At 33.8% G+C, this 27,807-nt stretch overlaps 1 protein-coding gene across 1 annotated transcript in view; it reads left to right on the plus strand.

Moving 5' to 3' along the window:
* Positions 1 to 27,807, plus strand: part of Cpr50Ca (Cuticular protein 50Ca) — a 92,355-nt gene that overhangs the window by 38,600 nt on the left and 25,948 nt on the right. The window lies entirely within an intron of this gene.

Consider the following 27,807-nt stretch of genomic DNA (forward strand, 5'->3'; position numbering starts at 1 on the left):
TAACTCACAGGAACACATTGTTGGTTAGGGATTATTAAAAAAATAGGGAAAATAGATCAGCTGTTGCAGGCTCATTTACAGCCTTCAATCCATTGTCATACCATAAGAGGTGACAGAGACTGTCACCTCTTTGGTATCAATGAAATGCAGGCCCATTCTATATTTAGCCTAATGACAAAGCCGAAGAGGTGGTGGACACCATTTTCTGGAACTCACAAGGTATTATTAAGGAGGATTTTTTTTTTATTTTCTTCACCTTCCCCCCACTGTCTTCAATTGCAATAGCCTTGCATAACGTGTGTTCAACTATTTTTATTCAACCCAAAAAAACCCTTTGAAAATAAAATTAAAAGTGTGGACGACATGATGGTGATGCTGAGCAAAACTTTAAAAATTACGAGTCATCGGCAGCTGTATAGACGAGAACAAGCAATTTAACTTTGCCCAAAAGAAATTCGAAAAGTTCAATAAAAAGGGTTAACAACAAAAACAAAAACGACGGAATACACGAAAAGGACATACGACAAAAACGAAACTGCAATAAACTCGAAGAACAGACAGGATAACAATCTGGCAACACGATGAAAAAGATGACTCTAGTTTACGAAACAATTTTAATACAATCGATTTGCGAAAGATTTTGCAAAAGTAAATCCTAAAAGGAGATGCAGGGCATAGTTCTTGAGGTGATGGTCAACAAGAAAAAATAATAAAAGAGTGGAATTTTATTTCTATTCACGGAGAGGTTATATGTCAGGGAATGACAAGAAAATAGGGCTAAAGTTTTGCAAAAGACCTATTATAGAATTTTTCTATTATGTATTGTAGGCAAAAAGTTCTTTCAGAAGACCATAAATCCAAGGGAAGTTAAACATTTTTCGGTAATCACTGATAGCACCACACTGTGGAACAGGATATTATAAGTTAGTATATATGTTTGCATTGCCTAGAAGGAGACGAAATAGACGCATACATTGAGCCTTTGGCAATAATGCTTAGGGTCAGCCACTGAGTCGATCCAGCTGTATGTCGATGCTAGAGTCGATCTAGTAGTCTGCCCGTCCATCTGTCTGTCTGTGAACATATTTTTGTAACCAAAGCCTAGATTGCCGGTTTGGTCCAATCAATTTCAATTAATTAGCTCTGATATCTATTGTCAATAATAGGTACTTTTAGTTAAATGTGGTATCACAATAGACTGAATAGTCTAAGTGAGCCTTAAACTTAATCGGGCTGCCACTTTAACCTAACCTAACCTATCCTAACCATATATTGTCAGAATAGAACCCACTTGATTTTGGAAGCAATCAGTTCAGATTTAGATATAGCTTCCATATATATTTTTTGCCCGATATGTGCTCATATGGCTCCAGGAACCATATGAGAAGAGTACAATTGACAGAGTCGTAAAGTGTGCCAAATTTGGTTGCAATCGGTTCAGATTTAGACATAGCTCTCATATATATCTTTCGCCCCATATACACTCATATATCCACAAAAGTTTACTCCGATCTTCCTCAAATTTGGTTTTACTTTGACTCAAAGACAATCCCTATTGATTTGGCAAAAATCGCTTCAGAATTAGATATAGCTGTCATATATATTTACCACCGATCTGGTGATAAAGGGTGATACGGTCAAAATTTTGTCAATATAAACTTGACGTATTTCTTTCAATTTTGCATTTAAAAAACCTGAACACCCCTCATTTTGAAGGTGTGTGTGTAGAATGTTGCTCCTATTTTGATTTTAGAATTCACTCTTCAGTTGTCAAAATGCCGTCCAAGCAAGAAGAGCAGCATATCAAAATTTTGCTCGCGCATCGCGAAAATCCGAGCTGCTCGCACGCAAAGCTGGCAAAATCGCTAAAAGTTGCCAAATCAACCGTTACAAATGTAGTTAAAGTGTTTGGGGAACGTTTGTTGACAGCCAGGAAGTCTGGATCGGGGGGAAATCGAAAATCGGAAGCCGCTGAGACGACAAAGAGAGTTGCCGGTGGTTTCAAGCGAACCCCTAACCTCTCTCTCCGAGATGCCGCAAATAAGCTGGGTGTATCGTCTACAACCGTGCATCGAGCCAAAAAACGAGCCGGACTATCGACTTACAAGAAGGTAGTGACTCCAAATCGCGATGATAAACAAAATACGACGGCCAATGCGCAATCCCGGAGGCTGTACACGACGATGCTGACGAAGTTTGACTGCGTGGTAATGGACGACGAAACCTACGTCAAAGCCGACTACAAGCAGCTTCCGGGACAGGAGTTTTATACGGCAAAAGGAAGGGGAAAGGTAGCAGATATTTTCAAGCACATAAAACTGTCAAAGTTCGCAAAGAAATATCTGGTTTGGCAAGCCATCTGTACCTGTGGCTTGAAAAGCAGCATTTTCATAGCTTCCGGGACTGTCAACAAAGAAATGTACGTGAAAGAGTGTTTGAATAAACGTCGGCTGCCTTTCCTGAAGAAACACGGTTGTTCCGTACAGTTTTGGCCGGATTTGGCATCTTGCCATTACGGTAAAAAGGCCATGGAGTGGTACGACGCCAACAACGTGCAGGTGGTTCCCAAGGACAAGAACCCTCCCAACACGCCAGAGCTCCGCCCAATTGAGAAATACTGGGCTATTGTCAAGCGGAACCTAAAGAAGACCAAAAAAACTGCTAAGGACGAGCAGCAGTTCAAGGCAAACTGGCTTTCTGCGGCGAAGAAGGTGGACAAGGTGGCTGTACAAAATCTGATGGCAGGTGTCAAGCGTGAGGCCCGGCAATTCGGATTTGGAAAAGCGAAAGCCTAACTGAATATTTTGCCTGAATTTTATACTAATTGAACTTGAAAAAGAAATTTATTTTGATTATTTAAATAAACGATTTCACCGATTTACACGCGTTTTCCCTTGACCAAATTTTGACCGTATCACCCTTTAATTTACGTGTTTATTAACCGATATTTTTCGTATTATTCGTATATCTACATTTTTTGAGAGTCCCGTAAAATTTGCAAACTATCAGAAAAATTGGAACAAATGTAGATATATCTCCCATATATATTTCACCCAACTTAGTTTCATATAAGGACCGGAAGTCTAAATTTAATTCCAATCTACTTGAAATAATGCACTGACAGTAGAATTAGATTTTGGCAATATGTACCAAATTGGCTTAAAGTCGGCTAAGATTTAGATATAGCTCCCATATATCTGTACGCCCGATTTTGGAGGAAACGGTAGAACATTTCATAGTTTACACCCATTCGTCCAAATGACTATGGTTGTTTACACAGAGTTGTAGATTTAATATATTCAAGTGTGTTGAATTTGATCCACATAGGTTCAGATAAAGATAAAGCCTTCATATATATGTTCTTCCGATTTAGTTAATTATGACCTGAATGTTGGTAACATTTTACAACAATTTTATGATGATTTCCCCATATTGCAATCATGTCCTACACACTGTAATGCAATCATGTCCTACACACAGACTGCCCATAGATGGGTTAAAATTTGGATAACACTCCAAACTGGGTAAATGTTGCCTGACCACATATTATCTCAAAACCCACAATTGAGCACCTATCTTGGCGATATCTAACCGATATCAGTGAAAAAATCGTCTCATAAAAACATATTTATATACAAAAGTGGCTCAGACAAATTTCTACAGAAAAAAATTCTCAGACATATTTTTTTATAGAAAATAGTGTATCACGCATATTTCTGTAGGACAAAAGTCTTTGAAACATTTTTATAGAAAAAAAGTGTCTTAGATACATTTTTATAGAAACAAGGGACCAGGCCCATTTTTATAGAAAAAAGTGTCTAAGATACATTTTTGTAGGAAAAAGTATATCAGTCACATTTTATCGAAAAATGTGGCTCAGACCATAGGATGGGGGTATATTAACTTTGTCATTCCGTTTGTAACACATCGAAATATTGCTCTAAGACCCCATAAAGTATATGTATTCTGGGTCGTGGTGAAATTCTGAGTCGATCTGAGCATGTCCGTCCGTCCGTCTGTTGAAATCACGCTAACTTCCGAACGAAACTAGCTATCGACTTGAAACTTGGCACAAGTAGTTGTTATTGATGTAGGTAGGATGGTATTGCATATGGGCCATATCGGTCCACTTTTACGTATAGCCACCATATAAACGTACCCCCAAATTTGGCTTGCGATTGCTCTAAGAGAAGCAAATTTCATCCGATCCGTCTGAAATTTGGTACATGGTGTTAGTATACGGTCTCTAACAACCATGCAAAAATTGGTCCATATCGGTCCACTTTTACGTATAGCCCCCATATAAACGGACCCCCAAATTTGGCTTGCGATTGCTCTAAGAGAAGCAAATTTCATCTGATCCGGCTGAAATTTGGTACATGGTGTTAGTATATGGTCTCTAACAACCATGCAAAAATTGCTCCACATCGGTCCATAATTATATATAGCCCCCATATAAACCGATCCCTCGATTTGGCTTGCGGAGCCGCTAAGAGAAGCAAATTTCATCCGATCCGGCTGAAATTTGGTACATGGTGTTAGTATATGTTCTCTAATGACCATGCAAAAATTGGTCCACATCGACCCATAATTATATATAGCCCCCATATAAACCGATCCCCCGATTTGGCTTGCGAGGCCTCTAAGAGAAGCAAATTTCATCCGATCCGGCTGAAATTTGGCACGTGATGTTAGTATATGGTCTCTAACAACCATGCAAAAATTGGTCCACATCGGTTCATAATTATATATAGCCCCCATATAAACCGATCACCAGATTTGACCTCCGGAACCTCTTGGAAGACCAAAATTCATATGATTCAGTTGAAATTTGGTACGTGGTATATGGCCTCAAACTCCTATGCAAAAATTGGTCGATATCGGTCCATAATTATATATAGGCCCCATGTAAACCGAGCCCCAGATTTGACCTCCAGAGCCCCTTGGAAGAGAAAAATTCTTCCCATTCGGTTGGAATTTGGTACGTGATGTTAGTATATGGTATCCACCAACCATGCAGGAATTGGTTCCTATCAGTCCATAATTATATATAGCTCCCATATAAACCGATCCCCAGATTTGACCTCCGCTGCCTTTTGGAGAAGCAAAATTCATCCGATCTGCTTGAAATTTGGTACGTGGTGGTAGTATATATGCAACCATGCCAAAAGTGGTCCATATCAGTCCATAATCGTACATAGCCCCATATAAACCGATCCCGAGATTTGGTTTTGGAACCTCTTGGAGGAGCAAATTTCATCCGAGTGAGTTGAAATTTGGTACATTGTGCTAGTATATGGTCGTTAACAACCATGCCTAACTAGGTCCATATCGGCCTATAGGTATATATGGCCCTCAGATAAATCGATCCCCAATCACACAAAAATTGGTCCATATCAAGTTCATAATTGTATATAGCACCCATATAAGCGACCCCCATATTTCAATTCTGGCTCTCGACGTACAAAAAGTCCATATCGATTCGTAATTATTTGTAGACTTAATTATACATAACTTTTTTGTCTAATATATACCATGTATGGACTAAATATCGGCCTATAGGTATATATGGCCCTCAGATAAATCGATCCCCAATCACACAAAAATTGGTCCATATCAAGTTCATAATTGTATATAGCACCCATATAAGCGACCCCCATATTTCAATTCTGGCTCTCGACGTACAAAAAGTCCATATCGATTCGTAATTATTTGTAGACTTAATTATACATAACTTTTTTGTCTAATATATACCATGTATGGACTAAATCACAATTTAGAAAACGATGTTAAGAAGTTTTAAGATACCACAACCCAAGTAATTCGATTGTGGATGATAGTATTTCGTAGAAGTTTCTACACAATCCATGGTGGTGGGTACATAAGATTCGGCCTGGCCGAACTTGCGGCCGTATATACTTGTTTATAGTAAAAAATGTCTCAGACACATTTTTATACTAAAAAGTTTCTCAGACACATTTTATATAGAAAAAGTGTCTCAGACACCTTTTTATAGGAAAAATGGCCTCAGACACCTTTTTATAGAAAAAATGGTCTCAGACATTTTTATAGAAAAAAAGTGTCTCAGATACATTTTTATAAAAAAAGATTCTCAAATACATTTTTAGCAAAAAAAGTGTATCAGATTTTTATAAAAATGTCTCTCAGACACATTTTTATAGAAAAAATGGTCTCAGACACATTTTTATAGAAAAAAGTGTCTCAGGCACATTTTTACAGAAAAAAGTGTTTCAGACACATTTTTATAGAAAAAAGTGTCTAGACACATTTCTATCGAGAATATTGTCTCAGACAGATTTTTATAAAAAATTGTCTCAGACACATTTTTATAGAACGAAGTGTCTCAGACAGATTTTTATAAAAAGTGTCTCAGACACACTCTTATTTCAAAAAGTGTATCTCACACATTTTTATGGAAAAAAGTGTCTAAGATACATTTTTATAGAAAAAAGTGTCTCAGTCACACTTTTTTCGAAAAATGTGGTTCATACTCATTTTTGTAGAAAAAAGTGTCTCAGACAGATTTTTATAGAAATAATGGTCTCGGACACATTTTTAATAGTAAAACGTATCTCAGATACATTTTTATAGAAAAAGAGTGTATCAGTCACATTTTTATTGAAAAGTGTCCCAGACACATTTTTGGTAGAAAAAAGTGTCTCAGACACATTTTTATAGAACAAAGTGGTTCACACACATTTCTATAGGAAAAAGTGTCTCAGACACATTTTTTTAGTACAGTGTCTAAAACACATTTTGTATAGAAAAAAGTGTCTCAGACACATTTTGTATAGAAAAAAGTGTCTCAGTCACATTTTTATTGAAAAGTGTCTCAGACACATTTTTATCGAAAAAAGTGTCTCAGACAGGAAAGTGTCTCAGACACATTTTTATCGAAAAAGGTGTCTCAGACACACTTTAATTGAGAAAAGTGTATCACACACAATTTTATAGAAAAAAGTGTATCATATGCATTTTTTATAAGAAAAAATGTCTCATTCTCTTTGCAATAAAAAGTAAGCACCTTTGAAAAATATATATTTCAAATTTAGAATTAAAATTTTGGAATACTGGTTTTAATTTATTGCGGCAGTCATAGGTTCTCTAACCAGCGCCACCTAGTCCACTATAGTCTGTCCTATTCCGTGCAACTTTTCACGACTGAATGTTCTTTTTCTTAGAATTTTATGATATTAAATAAAAAACTCATACAAAATTTGTTTTCTGGATATAATAAAATTCGCAACAATTTAGTTTTAGATTCTAAGACCACTATAACCCCTGTAGTAATAGCCATAGAAATAGAACCACATACAGGTTTTAACGTTTTTTATACCACCTTGTATGTAACATAATTGTATTTTGCTATACATATATACATACAACAAATTATTCATGTCTATAGCCTGATTAGATAATCAAACCGACAAAGCCAGACCACAATACCATAACCACAAGGTCCCTTCGACAGAGAAAAGAGAAGCCACAATAAAAAAAATGCGGTGGTAACCACCATTGCAAATTTCCTTAAACACAAGAGAATATTGTAATAGAAGTGTCTGTAATGGCATTGTTCGGTTAGGAGGGGGGTTAGAGAAGACAATGAAATCAAGCATTTGATTACAATGTTATTGTAAATTAGACAAAGGCTAAAGGACGAAATACGGAAAATGAGCAAAAAGTATGAAGCTGTGTTTGTATCAGAGTTTTCTATGATGGGTAATTTTCTTTTCTCTCTCTCTCTTAACTTGCAACAAAAAGAAATAAATGAACCATTAAGAGTCATGAAATGACGATGATTAAATGCAAATTAAAGAATGTTAAAATCAATGATCAAAGGAAGGGATATCAAACTAGATAACTTACCCACACACACACACACACTTAAACACCAATCCCCAGTTATATTATTTCAATAAGCCAACCTATACATAGAGAACATGGCAAAGACTATTACTATGGACTTTATAGAGCACGAACCAGATGAATGTTGGATATTCATCATTCGTTGTAAGATGAAACAACAAGCCATGAATGAAATCAACATTGTTGTGGATGTTAATTTTGAAGCAATTCTACAATAATACAACCAAGCATTTACCATAGCAAAGAAATATAGAATTTTATACAAATGGTATAAGGTCGTATTTTGTATACACCCTACTAAAGAGATTAAAAAAAAATGTTTATATAGAGGAATCTATAAATAATTATGAACCTATTGCATGGTAGTTATAGAGCCACATTTCAACCGAATCGGTTGATATATCATCCTCCCAGAGGCTCCAGAAGGCAAACCAGGAGATAGGTTTATATCGGATGAAATTTGTCTCTGACACATTTTTATAGAAAAAAGTGTCTCATACCCATTTTTATATGAAAAAATGTCTTAGACACACGGTTTTAGGAAAATGTGTCTCAGACACATTTTTGAAGGAATAAAATGTTTTAGACATATTTTTAAGAAAAAGGATCAAAGATACATTTTTATAGGAAAAAGTATCTCAGACAAATTTTTATAGGAAAAAGTGTCTAAGACTCAGTTTTTAAGAACAAAATGTCTAAGACTATTTTTAAGAAAAATTGTCTAATCTACGTTTATATAGGAAAAAAAAGTCTCAGACACATTTTTTTTTGTAGGAAAAAATGTCTCAGACATTTTTTTTGTAGGAAAAGGTGTCTCAGACACATTTTTGTAGGAAAAAATGTCTCAGACACATTTTTGTGGAAAAAAGTGTCTCAGACACATGTTTTGTGGGAAAAATGTCTCAGACACCTTGATTTAGAAAAAAAGTATCTTAGACACATTTTTTAAGAATAAAATATTTCAGACATATTTTTAAGAAAAAGTGTCTCAGACACAGGAAAATATGTCTCAGACATATTTTTATAGAAGAAAGTGTCTAAGACTCATTTTTAATATTTTTATAGGAAAAATGTGTCAGATTCATTTTTTTAAGAATAAAATGTCTCAGGCTCATTTTTTGTAGAAAAAAGTGTCTCAGGCACATTTTTATAGAAAAAACTGTCTATGGTACAGTTCTATAGAAAGTAATGTCGCAGATAAATTGTATACAGTGTCTCAACACATTTTGTAAGAATAAAATGTCTGAGACATTTTGTTATAAAAAGTACCTCAGACAAATTTTATAGGAAAAATGTCTCTGACACATTTTTATAGGAATACATCTCTCAGATACATTTTTATAGAAGAAAGAATAATCAGAAAGATTTTTAAGAAAATGTCTCAGACAAATTTTTCTAGAAAACAAGTATCTCAGACACATTTTTATAGGAAAAATGTCTCAGACACATTTTAGTAAGAAACAAGTATATACGGCTGTAAGTTCGGCCAGGCCGAAGCTTATGTACCCTCCACCATGGATTGCGTAGAAACTTCTATTGAAGACTGTCATCCACAATCGAATTACTTAGGTTGCAGTGACACTTGTCGATGGCAAGGTATCTTAAAACTTCCTAACACCGTAATATATACCACATAGTCCATACGTGGTATATATTAAACTAAAAAAGGCCGATTAAATACGTATATAATTAAAGTTTCTATAGAAATAACATTTTGACAACACTTTCTATAGTAGTAAAATTTGGAAAAAAATTTCTATAAAAATAAAATTTGGAAAAATTTTCTATAGAAATAAAATTTGAAAAAAATTTTCTATAGAAATAACATTTTGAGAAAATGTTCTATAGAAATAAACTTTTGACAAAATTTTCTATACAAATGAAATTTTGACAAAATTTTCTATAGAAATAAAATTTTGACAAAATTTTCTATAGAAATAACATTTTGACAATGTTTTCTATAAAAATAAAATTTCGGTAGATTATTTTTGGCTCGAGTCGCAACCTTGATTATGAACCGATATGGGCCAATTTTTGTGTGATTGGGGATCGGCTATATATAAGTATAGACCGGCTGTATATAGTATAGGCCTTATACTAACACCACGTTGCAATTTCAATCGGATCGGATGAATTTTGCTCCTCCAAGAGGCTCCGGAGATCAAATCTGGGGAACGGATTATATGGGGGCTATATATAATTATGGACCGATATGGACCAATTCTTGCGTGTTTGTTAGAGACCACATTCTAACACCATGTTTCAAATTTCAACCGGATCGGATGAATTTTGCTCCTCCAAGAGGCTCCGGAGGACAAATCTGGGGATCGATTTATATGGGGGCTATATATAATTATAGACCGATATGGACCAATTCTTGCATAGTTGTTAGAGACCCTATACTACCACCACGTACCAAATTTCAACCAGATCGGATGAATTTTGCTCCTCTAAGAGGCTCCGGAGGTCAAATCTGGGGATCGGCTTATATGGGGGCTATATATAATTATGGGCCGATATGGACCAATTTTGGCATGGTTATTAGAGACAATATTCTAATACCACGTACCAAATTTCAATTGGATCGGATGACTTTTGCTCCTCTAAGAGGCTCCGGAGTTCAAATCTGGGGATCGGTTTATATGGGGGCTATATATAATTATGGGCCGATGTGGACCAATTTTTGCATGGTCATTAGAGAAAATATACCAACACCATGTACCAAATTTCAGCCGGATCGGATGAAATTTGCTTCTCTTAGAGGCTCCACAAGCCAAATCGGGGAATCGGTTTATATGGGGGCTATATATAATTATGGACCGATATGGACCAATTTTTGCATGGTTGTTAGATACCATATACTTACACCTCGTACCAAATTTCAACCGGATCGGATGAATTTTGATCCTTCAAGAGGGTCAGGAGTCCGGAAGTCAAATCTGGGGATCGGTTTATATGATGGCTATATAAAATTATATATCGATATGTCCCAATTTTTGCATAGTTGTTAGATACCATATACTTACACCTCGTACAAAATTTCAAACGGATCGGATGAATTTTGATCCTCAGAGAGGCTCCGGAGGTCAAATCTGGGGATCGGCTTATATTATGGCTATATATAATTATTGACCGATGTGGACCAATTTTTGCATGGTTGTTAGAGACCATATACTTACACCATGTACCAAATTTCAGCCGGATCGGATGAAAGTTGCTTCTCTTAGAGCAATCGCAAGACAAATTTGGGGGTCTGTTTATATATAATAACAATAACAACTACTTGTGCCAAGTTTCAAGTCGATAGCTTGTTTCGTTCGGAAGTTAGCGTGATTTCAACAGACGGACGGACGGACATGCTCAGATCGACTCAGAATTTCACCACGACCCAGAATATATATATTTTATGGGGTCAATATTTCGATGTGTTACAAACGGAATGACAAAGTTAATATACCCCCATCCTATGGTGGAGGGTATAAAAATTTCTCTAACACATTTTTATAGAGAAAATTGTCTCAGCATTTTTTTTTTTTTTTTGTAAAAAGATTTTCTGACAAATTTTTTTTTATAGAAAACAGTGTCTTAGTCTCGTTTTTTTTTTTTTTTTTTTTTTTGAAGAAAGAGTCTCAGACGCAATCAGGAGATTGGTTTTTATGGGGGTTATATAATTATGGACGGATATGGACCAATTTTGGCATGGTTGTTAGAGGGCATATACTTACATCACGTACCATATTTCAATCGAATGGGATGAAAGTTTTTCCAAGAGGTTTCGAAAGTCAAATCTGGGGGGTTGCCTTATATGGGGACGAATCTAAAAATGGACCAATATGACTCATTTGTAATACCATAGGTTAGGTTAAAGTGGCAGTCCGATTAAGCTTCAGGCTCACTTAGACTATTCAGTCCATTGTGATAAATACCATATGGCCTACATAAATAATAGCTATTTGTACCTAGTTTCAAGCCGATACCTTGTTTTGTTTGGAAGTTTGCGTGATTTCAACAGTTGGAAGGACAGACATCCCTAGATCAACTCAAAATTTTACCATGACCTAGAATATATGTACTTTATAGGGTCTTGAGAACAATACTACGATGTGTTACAAACGAAATGACAAAGTTTATATACCCCCATGCGAATACTACAAATAAGATATCACCCAACGCCCGGTCTTTTAGGAAATAACATAAAAAAATACATACCAAATAATTTTGTGTCCTTCTAAGCCAGATGAAAACATAAAAACACAAAATCTACTGCACTGAAGAGATGAGCTTTCGTTGCGGCATTTGGAAAAGACAACAAAGTAATCACACAAAATTAGCAACAAATGATAGCTGCCCTGACAGAGGGCAGAGACAGAGAGCGGGCTAAAAAGAGTCATGATAAAATCTCTACAACAATTTCGTCCTTGGCATGCCAATTCATCTGATGATGACAGATTACAGGAAGCTAGAGAAGAGCTTTGGGCTGGGTTGTCGAATTAAATATAACACAAAGACAGATTGAATGCCTTCAGGTGGATAATGAAGCCAAAACATTGTGATGAGTCTTCTTTTTGCCTAGAGAAATCTGCATGTTTTTAATACCCTGCCTCTTTTGTATTTCATGATTTTGCTATCCACTGAATTATACTGAAAACTGAAGGAAAATTTATGCTGGGTTTATTTTTCATTTTCTTTATTGAAAGGAAATTGCGTTGTAAAATTTGTGGTTATTGTTAGGCAATTAAAAAAGAGGAAATTTTTGATCAACCAAAAAGGGGTTCTTGGCAATTGATGGAGAAAATTAATATGGCATAAGATATAGACTTAATATACTAGGGTGCTTAGATCACCAACCTTAAAGAAAACACAATTTTTGGAAAACTTTCTAGTTATTTTCCAACATAGAGTTGTTCTTAAGGCCCAAATATGTCATGCAGAATTTTTGAAATATCTACTGTCTCAGTTATCTCGCACAGCAGTCTAAAAATACGAGATAGTGTTTTTTCTCACTTTATCCTTTTTCGTGGCCATTTTTGAGGCAGCTGGATGTCATTGGCCTTCAAATCTCAACGATATCTTTTAAACCCGTTAGACCCATATATGACAAAGAAGCGACTCACTGTAAACCCAAACACTTTACCTTACAATACAAAAAATCAAATCAATGGGCAGTGATTAATTTTCCAATTTTTTGGGCAAAATTTCCTATGGAAATTTTCTATAGCAATAAAATTTTGGCACAATTTTCTATACAAATATTTTCTATACAAAAAAAATTTTTATGGAAATAAAATTTTGGCAAAATTTTTTATGGAAATAAAATATTGAGAAAATTTTCAATAGAAATAAAATTTTGACAAAATTTTATAGAAAAAAATTTTAACAAAATTGTCTATAGAAAAAAAATTTTGACAAAATTTTCTATAGAAATAAAATTTTGACAAAATTTTCTATAGAAATAAAATTTTGACAAAATTTTCTATAGAAATAAAATCTTGGCAAAATTTTCTATAGAAATAAAATTTTGGCAAAATTTTCTAAAGAAATAAAATTTTGACAAAATCTTCTATCGAAATAAAATTTTGAGAAAATTTTCTATAGAAATAAAATTTTGGCAACATTTCCTACAGAAATAATATTTTGACAAAATTTTCAATAGAAATAAAATGTTGGCAAAATTTTCAATATATATAAAATTTTGGCAAAATTTTCTACAGAAATAAAATTTTGACAAAATTTTCTATAGAAATAAAATTTTGGCAAAATTTTCTATAGAAATAAAATTTTGACAAAATTTTCTATAGAAATAAAATTTTGAGAAAATTTCTATAGAAATCACATTTTGATAAAATTTTCTATAGAAATAAAATTTTGATAAAAATTTCAATAGAAATAAAATTTTGGCAAAATTTCCTATAGAAATAAAATTTTGAGAAAATTTTCTATAGAATAAAATTTTGACAACATTTTCAATAGATATACAATTTGGGAAAATTTTTCTATAGAAATAAAATATTGACAAAATTTTCTATAGAAATAAAATTTTGACAACATTTTCTATAGAAATAAAATTTTGACAACATTTTCTATAGAAATAAAATAAAATAAAAATTTGGCAAAATTTTCAATATAAATAAAATTTTGGCAAAATTTTCAACAGAAATAAAATTTTGACAAAATTTTCTATAGAAAAAAAACTTGAGAAAATTTTCTATAGAAATAAAATTTTGACAACATTTTCTATAGAAATAAAATTTTGAGAAATTTTCTATAGAAATCACATTTTGACAAAATTTTCTATAGAAATAAAATTTTGACAAAATTTTCAACAGATATACAATTTGGACAAAATTTTCTATAGAACTAAAATTTTGACACAATTTTCTATAAAAGTAAAATTTTGCCAAAATTTTCTATAGAAATAAAATTTTGACAAAATTTTCTATAGAAATAAAATTTTGTTGTTTTTTATTTCAGCTTAAAACCATACATTGACTAAACTACAAGAGTAGCTTAACCAACAGAGGAAAAAATTTTGGCAAAATTTCCTACAGAAATCAAATGTTGGCCAAGTTTTCCATAGAAATAAAATTTTGGCAAAATTTTCTATAGAAATAATATGTTGGCAAAATTTTCTATAGAAATAAAATTTTGAGAAATTTTCTATAGAAACAAAATTTTCTAAAGAAATAAAATTTTGACAAAATTTTCTATAGAAATAAAATTTTGGCAAAATTTTGACAAAATTTTTTATAGAAATAAAATTTTTGCAAAATTTTCTATAGAAGTAAATTTTTGACAAAACTTTCTATAGAAATGAAATTTTGAGAAAATTTTCTATAGAAATAAAATTTTGGCAAAATTTCCTACAGAAATAAAATGTTGGCCAAGTTTTCCATAGAAATAAAATTTTGGGCAAATTTTCTATAGAAATAAAATTTTGGCAAAATTTTCTATAGAAATAAAATTTTGAGAAAATTTTCTATAGAAATAAAATTTTGACAAAATTTTCAATAGATATACAATTTGGGAAAAATTTTCTATAGAAATAAAATATTGACAAAATTTTCTATAGAAATAAAATTTTGACAACATTTTCTATAGAAATAAAATTTTGATAACATTTTCTATAGAAATAAAATAAAATAAAAATTTGGCAAAATTTTCAATATAAATAAAATGTTGGCAAAATTTTCAACAGAAATAAAATTTTGACAAACTTTTCTATAGAAAAAAAAAACTTGAGAAAATTTTCTATAGAAATAAAATTTTTACAACATTTTCTATAGAAATCACATTTTGACAAAATTTTCTATAGAAATAAAATTTTGACAAAATTTTCAATAGATATACAATTTGGACAAAATTTTCTATAGAACTAAAATTTTGACACAATTTTCTATAAAAGTAATATTTTGACAAAATTTTCAAGAGAAATAAAATTTTGGCAAACTTTTCAATCGAAATAAAATTTTGGCAAAATTTTCAACAGAAATAAAAATTTGACAAAATTTTCTATAGAAATAAAATTTTGGCAAAATATTCTATAGAAATAAAATTTTGACAAAATTTTCTATAGAAATAAAATTTTGACAAAATTTTCTATAGAAATAAAATTTTGACAAAATTTTCTATAGAAATAAAATTTTGGCAAAATTTTCTATAGAAATAATATGTTGGCAAAATTTTCTATAGAAATAAAATTTTGGGAAATTTTCTATAGAAACAAAATTTTGACAAAATTTTCTAAAGAAATAAAATTTTGACAACATTTTTAATAGAAATAAAATTTTGACAAATTTACGTTTAAATAAAATTTATATTTTTTTTTAAATTTGGTAGATTTTTGGTAAATTTGTATTCAAATTTTTATAGATTATTGTTATGGCACGAGTGGCAACCGTGATCGTATTACCATTCTGTGGACTTGGTCTGCTTGTAGACATAAACTGAATAGGTAAAAATTTTAAGAACCTCTTTGGGGACATTACAATATCGTTTGGAGGACTTCACAGTACCACGTTTTGAGGACCTATGCCGGCCTGCAGACATAAACCAAACAGGCAGGTAACATTGTGGGTTATCTATAACACAACACTTTGGCGACTACTATATAACCAAACTTCGAACTTGCCCAGTTTACAGACATAAATGAAATATGTTGGCAAATTTCGAAACGATATCAAAAATATAGAAGGATTTTCCATAGCTGCACAAGGATGACAGAAAGGCGTGGGGATCTCTAACTCTATTCTATGATGATGATTATAACAGTTTTTATTTTTAATGAATATTAAAGCAATTATTTAAATGTCAAAAAAATCTTGAAACTTTCAATCCATTCTTACCTCTTAGTATGACTGCCATAGACTTAACAGACATAAGCCCCGCGATGATGATTTGTCCATTTAATCTTTATAAACTCTGAGCACGTTTTGCAAATGTCTTCCATTTTGTAATTCCAACAAAAAACCCAAAAACCATTGTAATGAGCAACTGATGCAGCCGCATCAGGATACTTGTAGTCCTGCTGACATGGCTGATGAGGGTGATGATGACTGACAGCAATGATGACCATGAAAGGGACATGACTATTCAAGTGTCTGGCAATTTGCCTTAGGTCCTTTTTGGAAAACCATTTTTTTTGTCTCTCATCCAAAACATCCTGAGAAACATATGTTTCGAGAAATTTTTGGCCATTCTCTGTACTTGAATTTTTATTCATTGTATATTGTTTTTACTTTCTCCTCATAAACTCACTTACCTGATACCTGCATTTTCATCATAATCGTCATGGCTGTTTGAGGAATAACACACACATTGTTGTGGAATTTTATGTGGGCATCTTTTCGATATATGAATGTGTGAAACGCATTGGCTCCATTATTGTTAGTTTGCCAAAAGGGAAAATGTTTTCATAAATTGCCGACAAGGTTTTCGCATTGGTCTGTACAAATAAAAACAAAATTCTGCTGTTGTGATTTCATTGAAGTGTTGAAAATTTAATGAAACAGTTTTTTTTTCAGAAAGATAAAATTGTTGGGCATCCAGGGCATAGCATTGCCACTTTTCAGCCATGATAATTGTTAGTTATGAAATATTAAAATAGATTGTGCACCGGAATGTTACGAATGAATCTTTCATAAAATCCAATAGAATTCATGCGAAAGTGAAAGTGGGAAGATTATTTTTTTGAGTAAAATTTAAAATGGAATTTTGAATTTTAGGGTAAAAAGTAAATTAATTGCCATGATGGGACAATTTTAAATGTGTAGAAGTAAATTAGAAAAACATAACCAAAACTTCCCCAGAGGGAATTTTTAATTATACTCCACTAGAGTTACATTCCAAAAATTTCCAAAAGTGACACAGAAAGTTCCATTCAAAAATAATATAACCAACTCATTGCAAAGTATCACTTTCGTTGAAGATATATTTCTAAGTAATGCCTGAAACCTATATTCGTTTGTCTTAAAACTCCAAGAAAACATTTGCATACTTTCAGGGGCCAACTACATAAGCTAACGCTTTTATCATTATTTTGTTTTTGTTGAAGACAAAGAATTCCACCGGGGAGAAAATCCCAAGGCGGACTTTTTTTCTGTGTACCACTTTTATTTGAATTCGTTGAAGGTATATATACTGATGAGCACAAATGAAACCTGTTTATTTTTGTCTTAAAAATCCGGGAAAATTATATGCATACTTTCAGGCGCAGACTACATAAGCTAACACTTTTATCGTTGTTTTGTTTTTATTGAATACAAAGAACTCCACCTTGAAGAAACCCCCACAACAGCAGCACTCATTTATAAGAGAGAAGTTCACCACTATGTTATCACAATGGACTGAATAGTCTAAGTCAGTCGGGCTGCCACTAACCTAACCCAAAACCCCGATTTTGAAACGTTAGTTATTTAGTGGCACTACAAAAAAAACTGACTCAAAGGTAAAACTCGCTCCAGTTTAAATGCAATACTGAAGGCATTTGTAATCAGTTCCTCAGCATCTTCCATACCGTGCTCATATCTTTCTATGGACAACAAGAGAGATTCGCATAGATTCGCTAATCTTTCAAATGCAATAGGCCTTGGAGCATAAAGGCTATATTAATTTTTTTTTTTTTTGCAGCAATTCAGAAATATCAAATTTTTATTCTTCGCATGTTTCGACTGCAATGTAATGAATTTGGGTTTTTTTTTCTCACAAGCATAACTTCACCATTACCAAACTGAAGTGTAACACATGGTTAAAAATAAATGAAAATGGAAAAATTGTTTAAATTAATTTCTTATCCCTGCATATGAGGTTAAGGGGCAAACACTCAAAAATACAGCAAGAAAATAAAGATCGAAAATTTTTAATTCATATCTGTATTACAGTGAACGTGATTTGAAAATTGTTGTTAGTATGAAAAAGCCATATAACCATTTATCCACGGAAGCAAAACTTTACTTAACTCTCCACAAGAGTTCACAAACCAATGGCCAGTAAAAAAATTCAAAAGCAATTAGTACAAGAAAGGCCAACCAGTTTGTTGAGTTTTTTCTCTACACTTACCACAATAAAGAACCATGTGTCATATTCCTCTTGATATTTTCAACTCGTATGCTAAACGGAAATTACGGCTAAATTATTGTGAAATTTTTCCAGCAATTGAAAAACAAAAACCCAAAAACTGAAACTGAATATCAAACAATTTTCATAACTTATGGTGCATGGCTAAAAAATAATTTTAATAAAATTTTCCTATTTTACAAACATTTGGGAGAATCCACAAATAAAGTTTATTTTTATGAATATAAAGGAAATGGTTAACTAGATGTGCTTATGTGGGATGGCATACAACCACAATTGTATACACTTGGAGAATATTAGAGGAGAAGAAGTGATCTACGAACCCTTGCAGTACTATGTTAGAAGGGTGTACTATTATACCTTCCACCATAGGATGGGGGGTATATTAAGTTTGTCATTCCTTTTGTAACACATCGAAATATTGGTCTAAGACCCCATAAAGTATAAATATTCTGGGTCGTGGTGAAATTCTGAGTCGATCTAAGCATGTCCGGCCGTCCGTTGGTCTGTAGAAATTACGCTAACTTCCGAACGAAATAAGCTATCGACTTGAAACTTGGCATAAGTAGTTGTTATTGATGTATTGAAAATAGGCCATAACGGACCAAGTTATACGGACCATATAAACGGACCCCCAGATTTGGCTTGCGGATCCTCTTGGAGGAGCAAATTTTTTCCAATCCGGCTGAAATTTTGGTACGCGGTGTTAGTATATGACCTCGAATACCCATGCAAAAATTGGTCCATATCCGACTACAATTACACATAGTACCCATATAAACCGATCCTCCAGATATTTTTTGCAGATCCTCTTGGAGGAGCAAATTTCATACGATCCGGCCGAAAATTTGGTACATGGTGTAAGTATATGGTCTCCAACAACCATACAAAAATTGGTCCACATCGGTCCATAATTATATATAGCCCCCATATAAACCGATCCCCCGATTTGGCTTGCGAGGCCTCTAAGAGAAGCAAATTTCATCCGATCCGGCTGATATTTAGTACATGGTGTTAGTATATGACCTCTAATACCCATGCAAAAATTGGTCCATATCCGACCACAATTATATATAGCCCCCATATAAACCGATCCCAAAGATTTTGTTTGCGGATCCACTTGGAGGAGCAAATTTCATCCGATTCGGTTGAAATTTGTACGTGGGGTTACAATATGGTCTCTAACATTCATGCTAAAATTGGTCCACATCGGTCCACAATTATATAAGAGAGAGAAGCAAATTTCATCCAATTCGTTGAAATTTGGTACGTGGTGTTAGTATATGGTCTCTAACAACCATGCAAAAATTGGTTCATATCGGTCCATAAAGGGTGATAGGGTCAAAATTTGGTCAAAATCAAATTAAATTTCTTTTTTAAGTTCAATTAGTATAAAATTCAGGAAACATATTCAGTTAGGCTTTCGCTTTTCCAAATCCGAATTGCCGGGCCTCACGCTTGACACCTGCCATCAGATTTTGTACAGCCACCTTGTCCACCTTCTTCGCCGCAGAAAGCCAGTTTGCCTTGAACTGCTGCTCGTTCTTAGCAGTTTTTTGGTCTTCTTTAGGTTCCGCTTGACAATAGCCCAGTATTTCTCAATTGGGCGGAGCTCTGGCGTGTTGGGAGGGCTCTTGTCCTTGGGAACCACCTGCACGTTGTTGGCGGCGTACCACTCCATGGCGTTTTTACCGTAATGGCAAGATGCCAAAACCGGCCAAAACAGTACGGAACAACCGTGTTTCTTCAGGAAAGGCAGCAGACGTTTATTCAAACACTTTTTCACGTAAATTTCTTGGTTGACAGTCCCGGAAGCTATGAAAATGCTGCTTTTCAAGTCACAGGTACAGATGGCTTGCCAAACCAGATATTTCTTTGCGAACTTTGACAGTTTTATGTGCTTGAAAATATCTGCTACCTTTCCCCTTCCTTTTGCCATATAAAACTCCTGTCCCGGAAGCTGCTTGTAGTCGGCTTTGACGTAGGTTTCGTCGTCCATTACCACGCAGTCAAACTTCGTCAGCATCGTCGTGTACAGCCTCCGGGATCGCGCTTTGGCCGTCGTGTTTTGTAAGTCGATAGTCCGGCTCATTTTTTGGCTCGATGCACGGTTGTAGACGATACACCCAGCTTATTTGCGGCATCTCGGATAGAGAGGTTAGGGTTTCGCTTGAAACTACCGGCAACTCTCTTTGTCGTCTCAGCGGCTTCCGGTTTTCGATTTCCCCCCGATCCAGACTTCCTGGCTGTCGACAAACGTTCCCCAAACACTTTAATTACATTTGTAACGGTTGATTTGGCAACTTTTAGCGATTTTGCCAGCTTTGCGTGCGAGTAGCTCGGATTTTCGCGATGCGCGAGCAAAATTTTGATACGCTGCTCTTCTTGCTTGGAAGGCATTTTGACAACTGAAGAGTGAATTCCAAAATCAAAATAGGAGCAACATTCTACACACACACCTTCAAAATGAGGGGTGTTCAGCTTTTTAAAAGCAAAATTGAAAGAAATATGTCAAGTTTATATTGACCAAATTTTGACCGTATCACCCTTTAGTTATATATAGCCTCCATATAAATCGATCCCCAGATTTGGCTTTCGGAGCCTCTTGGAGGAGCAAATTTCATCCGATTCGGTTAAAATTTTATACGTTATATAAGTATATGCACAGAGAATACAGATTGGTTGTAACAATCGAATTTATTGCCAACCTCCTTTTGGCAGTTGTAGCAACTATTAGTTGGCAGTTGTGTCACCCGACTGATTCGGTCGTCACAACTAATATCTCATATGGTATTGGTTTGGTCTGCCAACGACATCGGTTGTAGCTACCTTCTTCATTCGGTTGTGCTGCCCAACCTTAACAATACTCATAGCCAAATTAAAAACTAATTCCTTCCCAATTAAATATTATATTTTATTTTATTTAAATATATGTATAATGGTGCATATAAATTTAAATACAATGTATTTGATATCAAATGATGCAAATTCACTTTATGATTTTTTTACTACAAATAAAATAAAAATTTATTAATAAATTGATTCTTATATATATTCATATAAAAAACAACTAAATACGACAGAAAAGTCGGCCGGGCCGAATATCACGTAACATATGACATGAACATCTGCACCTGTTTAGCTGATTTGGACGTAAAATGGTGAAAATCGGTACTATTGTAACTGTAGCAGATTATAAAATTTACGGACCACCCCATTTGTGGACACATCATGTTGATTCTTACTATAATCTTAACGTAGAAAGGTCGGTTCGAATGGTTCAGAAGTAAATCTGAAATACATTTATCGGAGTATAGAAACTTTTGTATAAATATGTATATGAACGTCAATAATTAGTCCAAAATACCTCAAAACATTTTTCCGACTTCGCCAGATATCGCGAAAGTTCATATTTCCTTCGGCATGGATTTCTGTTATAAACATCTCTAGTCAGTATTTTAATAAATTAAAAGAAACCGATTTTGATTCACTGGTCAAATCATGGACTGGACGATGCTAGGGATAAATACCTGTTGAAATGTAGCAACGCATCTGTTTTATCATGCAAAGGAATTAAGAAAAATTAAACATATAGTATTACAAATTGGGATGTATCCCAATCCGGTTTGGAGCATATAATGTAATCTGGACCTACATGGTGTGTCCAACTTTTAAGGTTGTTTTTGTAGAATCATGGAGGTACATTTTACACAGCTGCTGTTTCAATTTGTGATGTTATTCTGACATGTAATATAACCTGGCTTCCCTGCATATTTGACTCACTGACCATTGAGGAAGTGTATTTATCATCCTATCTGTTAAATACCGAATTCTCCAGATCATTTGGTGCATGCTTAGATGATTAAAGAATTACGGCAGCTGAAAATTCTGCCGTTTTAATTTGAAGTCAAAAAAATAAGTCTCCTTTAGATATGAAATTAATATTTTAATAGAAATGACATTTGTAAAATAATTCAAATGACATTCGGTTGTGAAAACCGTCCGTAAGTGGTGATAACTAAGTGACAGTTACGACAATTAATTACGGCAGGTCGTATCATCCGAATTCAAGCATAATTTTTCAAAGTAGAGATATTCAGTTCCTACAACTGTCTGTCGTCTATCACAAACGTGAATCCATTGAAATAGTAGAATTATTATAGTAAAGACCAACGTATGATTGCAAATATAGTACATAGATTGGGATAATTGATATTTAATTATAAATGTAGAATTTTCATTACTTCAACCGATTTCCAACCAACCTCTTCTCTGTGTGTGGTCTCTAACAACCAGGCAAAAATTGGTCCATATCGGTCCATAGTTATATATAGCCCCCATATAAACCGATCCCCAGATATGGCTCTCGGGGACTCTTGGGGGAGCAAATTTCATTCGATTCGGTTGAAATTTCCTACTTTGTGTAAGTTTGTGGCCACTAACAACCACGCAAAAATTTATCCATATTGGTCCATAATTATATATAGCCCCCATATAAACCGATCCCCAGATTTGACCTCCGGAGCCTCTTGGAGGGGCAAATTTCGCCTGATTGGTCTATAACAACCATGCAAAAATTGGTTCATATCGGTTTAAAATTATATATAGCCTCCATATAAACTGATCCCCAAATTTGACTTCGGGAGTCTCTTGGAAGAGCAAATTTCTTTTAGGTGCAACTTTCATACGATTCGGTTGAAATTTGGTAGGTTGTGTTAGTATATGATCGCTAACAACCATTCCAAACGTGGTCCATATCGGTCAATAATTATGTATAGCGTCCAGATAAACCGATACCCAGATTTTACTTCTTCCTGGATAATCAAATTTCATTATACCCTGCGCCACACTGTCGCCCGATATGGACTTATATGGCCCCAGAAGCCAGAGTTTTGGCCCAATTTGATTGAAATTTTGCACTAGGAGTACAATTAGAAATATAAAGGGTGATTCTTTTGAGGTTAGGATTTTCATGCATTAGTATTTGACAGATCACGTGGGATTTCAGACATGGTGTCAAAGAGAAAGATGCTCAGTATGCTTTGACATTTCATCATGAATAGACTTACTAACGAGCCACAACGTCGAATTTTCAGTGAATGGGCCCTAGAAAAGTTGGCAGAAAATCCGCTTTTTTATCGACAAATTTTGTTCAGCGATGAGGCTCATTTCTGGTTGAATGGCTACGTAAATAAGCCAAATTGCCGCATTTGGAGTGAAGAGCAACCAGAAGCCGTTCAAGAACTGCCCATGCATCCCGAAAAATGCACTGTTTGGTGTGGTTTGTACGCTGGTGGAATCATTGGACCGTATTTTTTCAAAGATGCTGTTGGACGCAACGTTACGGTGAATGGCGATCGCTATCGTTCGATGCTAACAAACTTTTTGTTGCCAAAAATGGAAGAACTGAACTTGGTTGACATGTGGTTTCAACAAGATGGCGCTACATGCCACACAGCTCGCGATTCTATGGCCATTTTGAGGGAAAACTTCGGAGAACAATTCATCTCAAGAAATGGACCGGTAAGTTGGCCACCAAGATCATGCGATTTGACGCCTTTAGACTATTTTTTGTGGGGCTACGTCAAGTCTAAAGTCTACAGAAATAAGCCAGCAACTATTCCAGCTTTGGAAGACAACATTTCCGAAGAAATTCGGGCTATTCCGGCCGAAATGCTCGAAAAAGTTGCCCAAAATTGGACTTTCCGAATGGACCACCTAAGACGCAGCCGCGGTCAACATTTAAATGAAATTATCTTCAAAAAGTAAATGTCATGGACCAATCTAACGTTTCAAATAAAGAACCGATGAGATTTTGCAAATTTTATGCGTTTTTTTTAAAAAAAAGTTATCAAGCTCTTAACAAATCACCCTTTAGTAATGTGTGCCAAATTTGATTGAAATCGGTTCAAATATTTATAGCCCCCAAGACATTTGACGGATGTGATATGGTATCGAAAATTTAGATCTACAAAGTGGTGCAGGGTATAATATAGTCGGCCCCGCCCGACTTTAGACTTTCCTTACTTGTTTTTTACTAAAATTGTGTTCCACCCTAGTGCATTAGCCATCCTAAATTTTGAGTCTATAGATTTTGTAAAAGTCTATCAAATCCTGTCCAAATCGTGTGATATTTAAATGTATGTATTTGGGACAAACCTTTATATATAGCCCCCAACACATTTGACGGATGTGATATGGTATCGAAAATTTAGATCTACAAAGTGGTGCAGGGTATAATATAGTCGGCCCCGCCCGACTTTAGACTTTCCTTACTTGTTTTATTTTGCTAAAATTTGGTACTAATCACACAAAAATTGGACCATATAGCTTCATAATTGTATATAGCCTCCACATAAACTGATATTTCACTTCTGCCTCTCTTTTACCGTGCAAAAATTCATACCGGTCAAGGACTGAATTATATAGGTTTTCAATCTGCCTTTTGTTTTGTATATACCCGTATGGACTAACTTCCAATTTAGAAGACGATGTTGAGGAGTTTTAAGATACCTTGCCAGCGGCACGTATTACTACAACCCAAGTAATTCGATTGTGGATGACAGTCTTAAGTAGAAGTTTCTACGCAATTCATGGTGGAGGGTACATAAGATTCGGCCTGGCCGAACTTACGGCCGTATATACTTGTTTAATCTCACAATATGGAAAAAATGTAACTCACCTCGACCTATGACAACAGAAAAAATATTTACATTTCTTTTATTTCGAAGTCTAATTCAACAGACGTATGATGCAAAATTTCCCTAAAATATAAATATTATGACAAAAATTCGTAAGACTGTATACTTCAAACATTAATCCGGAGACACCTAAAAGTATGCTTCAATTTAAATATTATGATATTTACATTAACCTTATCACACTAACATATCAAAGTGGACTGAATAGTCTAAGTAAGCCTGAAATATTTTGATGCCATTGATCGACATAACACATAGGTGTGTGGATGACAAATTTTTATAAGATCGAAAATCGATATTGCTTTCTCAAAAACAACAAAATTGTGAAAAATTCTTAGAAGGTGATATTCTAATTAAGGCAGCAATTAAAATCCTATTTTTATAGTCTTACAAAATTGAAGAACTATATAAAACGAATTACACATGTGATTCTTAGTCTTTTTAAGAGTCATGGATTTTTTAGAATTTTTTTATTAACTCACCAATTTTATTTCCCTCGGTATCCCATTTTGATTTGATTCCCCCATACATAAGCAGATACAAATGTGAATAAATTGCGACAATATATTTTTGATTGAAATTGTGTGGCAGAAGTTTATCTTCATTTATTTTTTTTTGTGGTATCATTTTGTTGACCACTTCCAAATGTTACTGGCCTCATACTCATCTACAACGCTTCTGTTTCACAGAGGAAAATATTACCAGTTCATATATGACTTGTATTTCTAATGGTTCCTTATATATGTGAACAGCGTTGCCAATTTAGCTTTTTTCCCGCTAGATTTGGCTTTTTTTGAAGACGTTTAGCGGGGAAAAAATGCATTTAGCTTTTAGCTTTTTTCTGGTTTTTTTTCATGACCCTTTTAGCTATTTTTGGCTTTTTTAGTGTTCCAATAGAAATAGGGTTAAAACTTCGTTTTTATCAAAGTCTTGCTGCCAGAATAAGGTTTTCCACATATTTCAAAGATCAATTGAAGCCTTAATAATTATTCCAGCCATTATGCGGGCATTTTTGCAGCAAATACACCTTGTGGTAAAGTCTTTTCCTCGTATTCATAAAAGTTATCGTGAACTTTAAATCTACTATTACTATACAAATTCCTTATATAAACTGTCAGTAAATTATTAGGAATAAAAGCATTTGACTCGTTTATCCTTTTTATGTTATTATAATACGTATTCTAAAGTTATTATATTACTAAATTAAAATAGTAGATGTGAATTGCTTTGTACACTGAAAAAATATTGTCGTGAGGCCAAAGATTTCATGTCTCATACGAACACGAATTTTGGTTATAATAGCATTTGTGCATTTCTCTTACGTAAACTGCTTTCCTTGTCCAAAAGCCGATAAAATCGTTTTGTCCTTATAGTTAAGTGATTCAACTTAAAAATGGGTATCTTTTCATGAAAGAAGGCTAAGGTCAATTCTAAAAAATTCTTAAAATTAATTAAATGGTCTTTAAATTTGTGGAGTTTTATTATCTTGACCACAAACCAAAATAGCGTTAAAAAATAGAAGAGGGTTTTCAACATTTTATTTTAAAAACGTATACACAGAATAATTTCTACTTAAATTCGAGTCTGAATTTGGAAATTTAAGTTATCGTTAACACGTTTTTAAAGCACTGTGATAGCTCATGAAGAAAAAGCTGAAAAAGCGAATGAATTCAAAATTGACACGGAATCAATACAAAAATCATTAGTGTACAAAATCTTTGGAACCGAACATAGAAATAATTAAGGAAATAAAGTTTTGAATGTGGTATTATTTTTTTTAACATCAAAAAATGCAACAAAAAAAAATTCGTAGTGATAGGATCAAAACAAATCTGCTATTTATTAATGGAATGGATTTACATTTACGAAAATTGGACAACAATAGGTTTGTATGGGAAATTTTCGAATAAAAGTTATTCAGTATAAACTTGCAAGACAGTTAGAATGGGTTTTATTCTCTTGGGTAATATTAGGAGAAGTGTACACGATCACGAATTTATCATTAATTCAGTTAAAACGAAATATAATGATATTTTCTAATGCAGTTCTATGTGACATTGGACTTGTGGATGAATAACTAGCTGATAATTGCAAGTTTACCGGGAAAAAAAGTTTTTACTAGGAAATATAAATGAAGGACTTCCAGTAAAAATTTGTACGCAAACAGAGCTAATATGACTTAGATTTTCTTACAGTCTCACAGAAATGGAAATAAAATGAATACAATTAAAATAATATGCATTTTAATTGAAATAAAGCCTTTAAGTTTGTTAAATTTCAATCAAAAATGGGACTTTTGATATAAAAAGTTTAGCTTTTTTTCTAGCTATCTTTTAACATTTTTTAGCTTTTTTGGCTAGTTTTTTGGACAAATCTAGCGGTTTTTGGTGAAACAATTCTGGCAACGCTGTATGTGAATACATTTTTTGTTTTCGTTGCATCACACTAATAAGCATTTCATACACGGCTGATAGTTGGTGACCAAGCAATTGCATGAACTTTACTTTTTTGTTTTTATCCTAGAATTCGCTATGTTCATTCTAGCATGATTCCTCTTTAACAACAAAATACAATTCAATGCTTAGTTGCTATAGCTCCTAGTGGTTAAGTTGGTGGATAGTTGGCGGCGTGTATGATTATAGTCGTT

The sequence above is a fragment of the Haematobia irritans genome, chromosome 5 (genome assembly GCF_050003625.1).
Source record: "Haematobia irritans isolate KBUSLIRL chromosome 5, ASM5000362v1, whole genome shotgun sequence".
In the NCBI taxonomy this organism is placed as follows: domain Eukaryota; kingdom Metazoa; phylum Arthropoda; class Insecta; order Diptera; family Muscidae; genus Haematobia; species Haematobia irritans.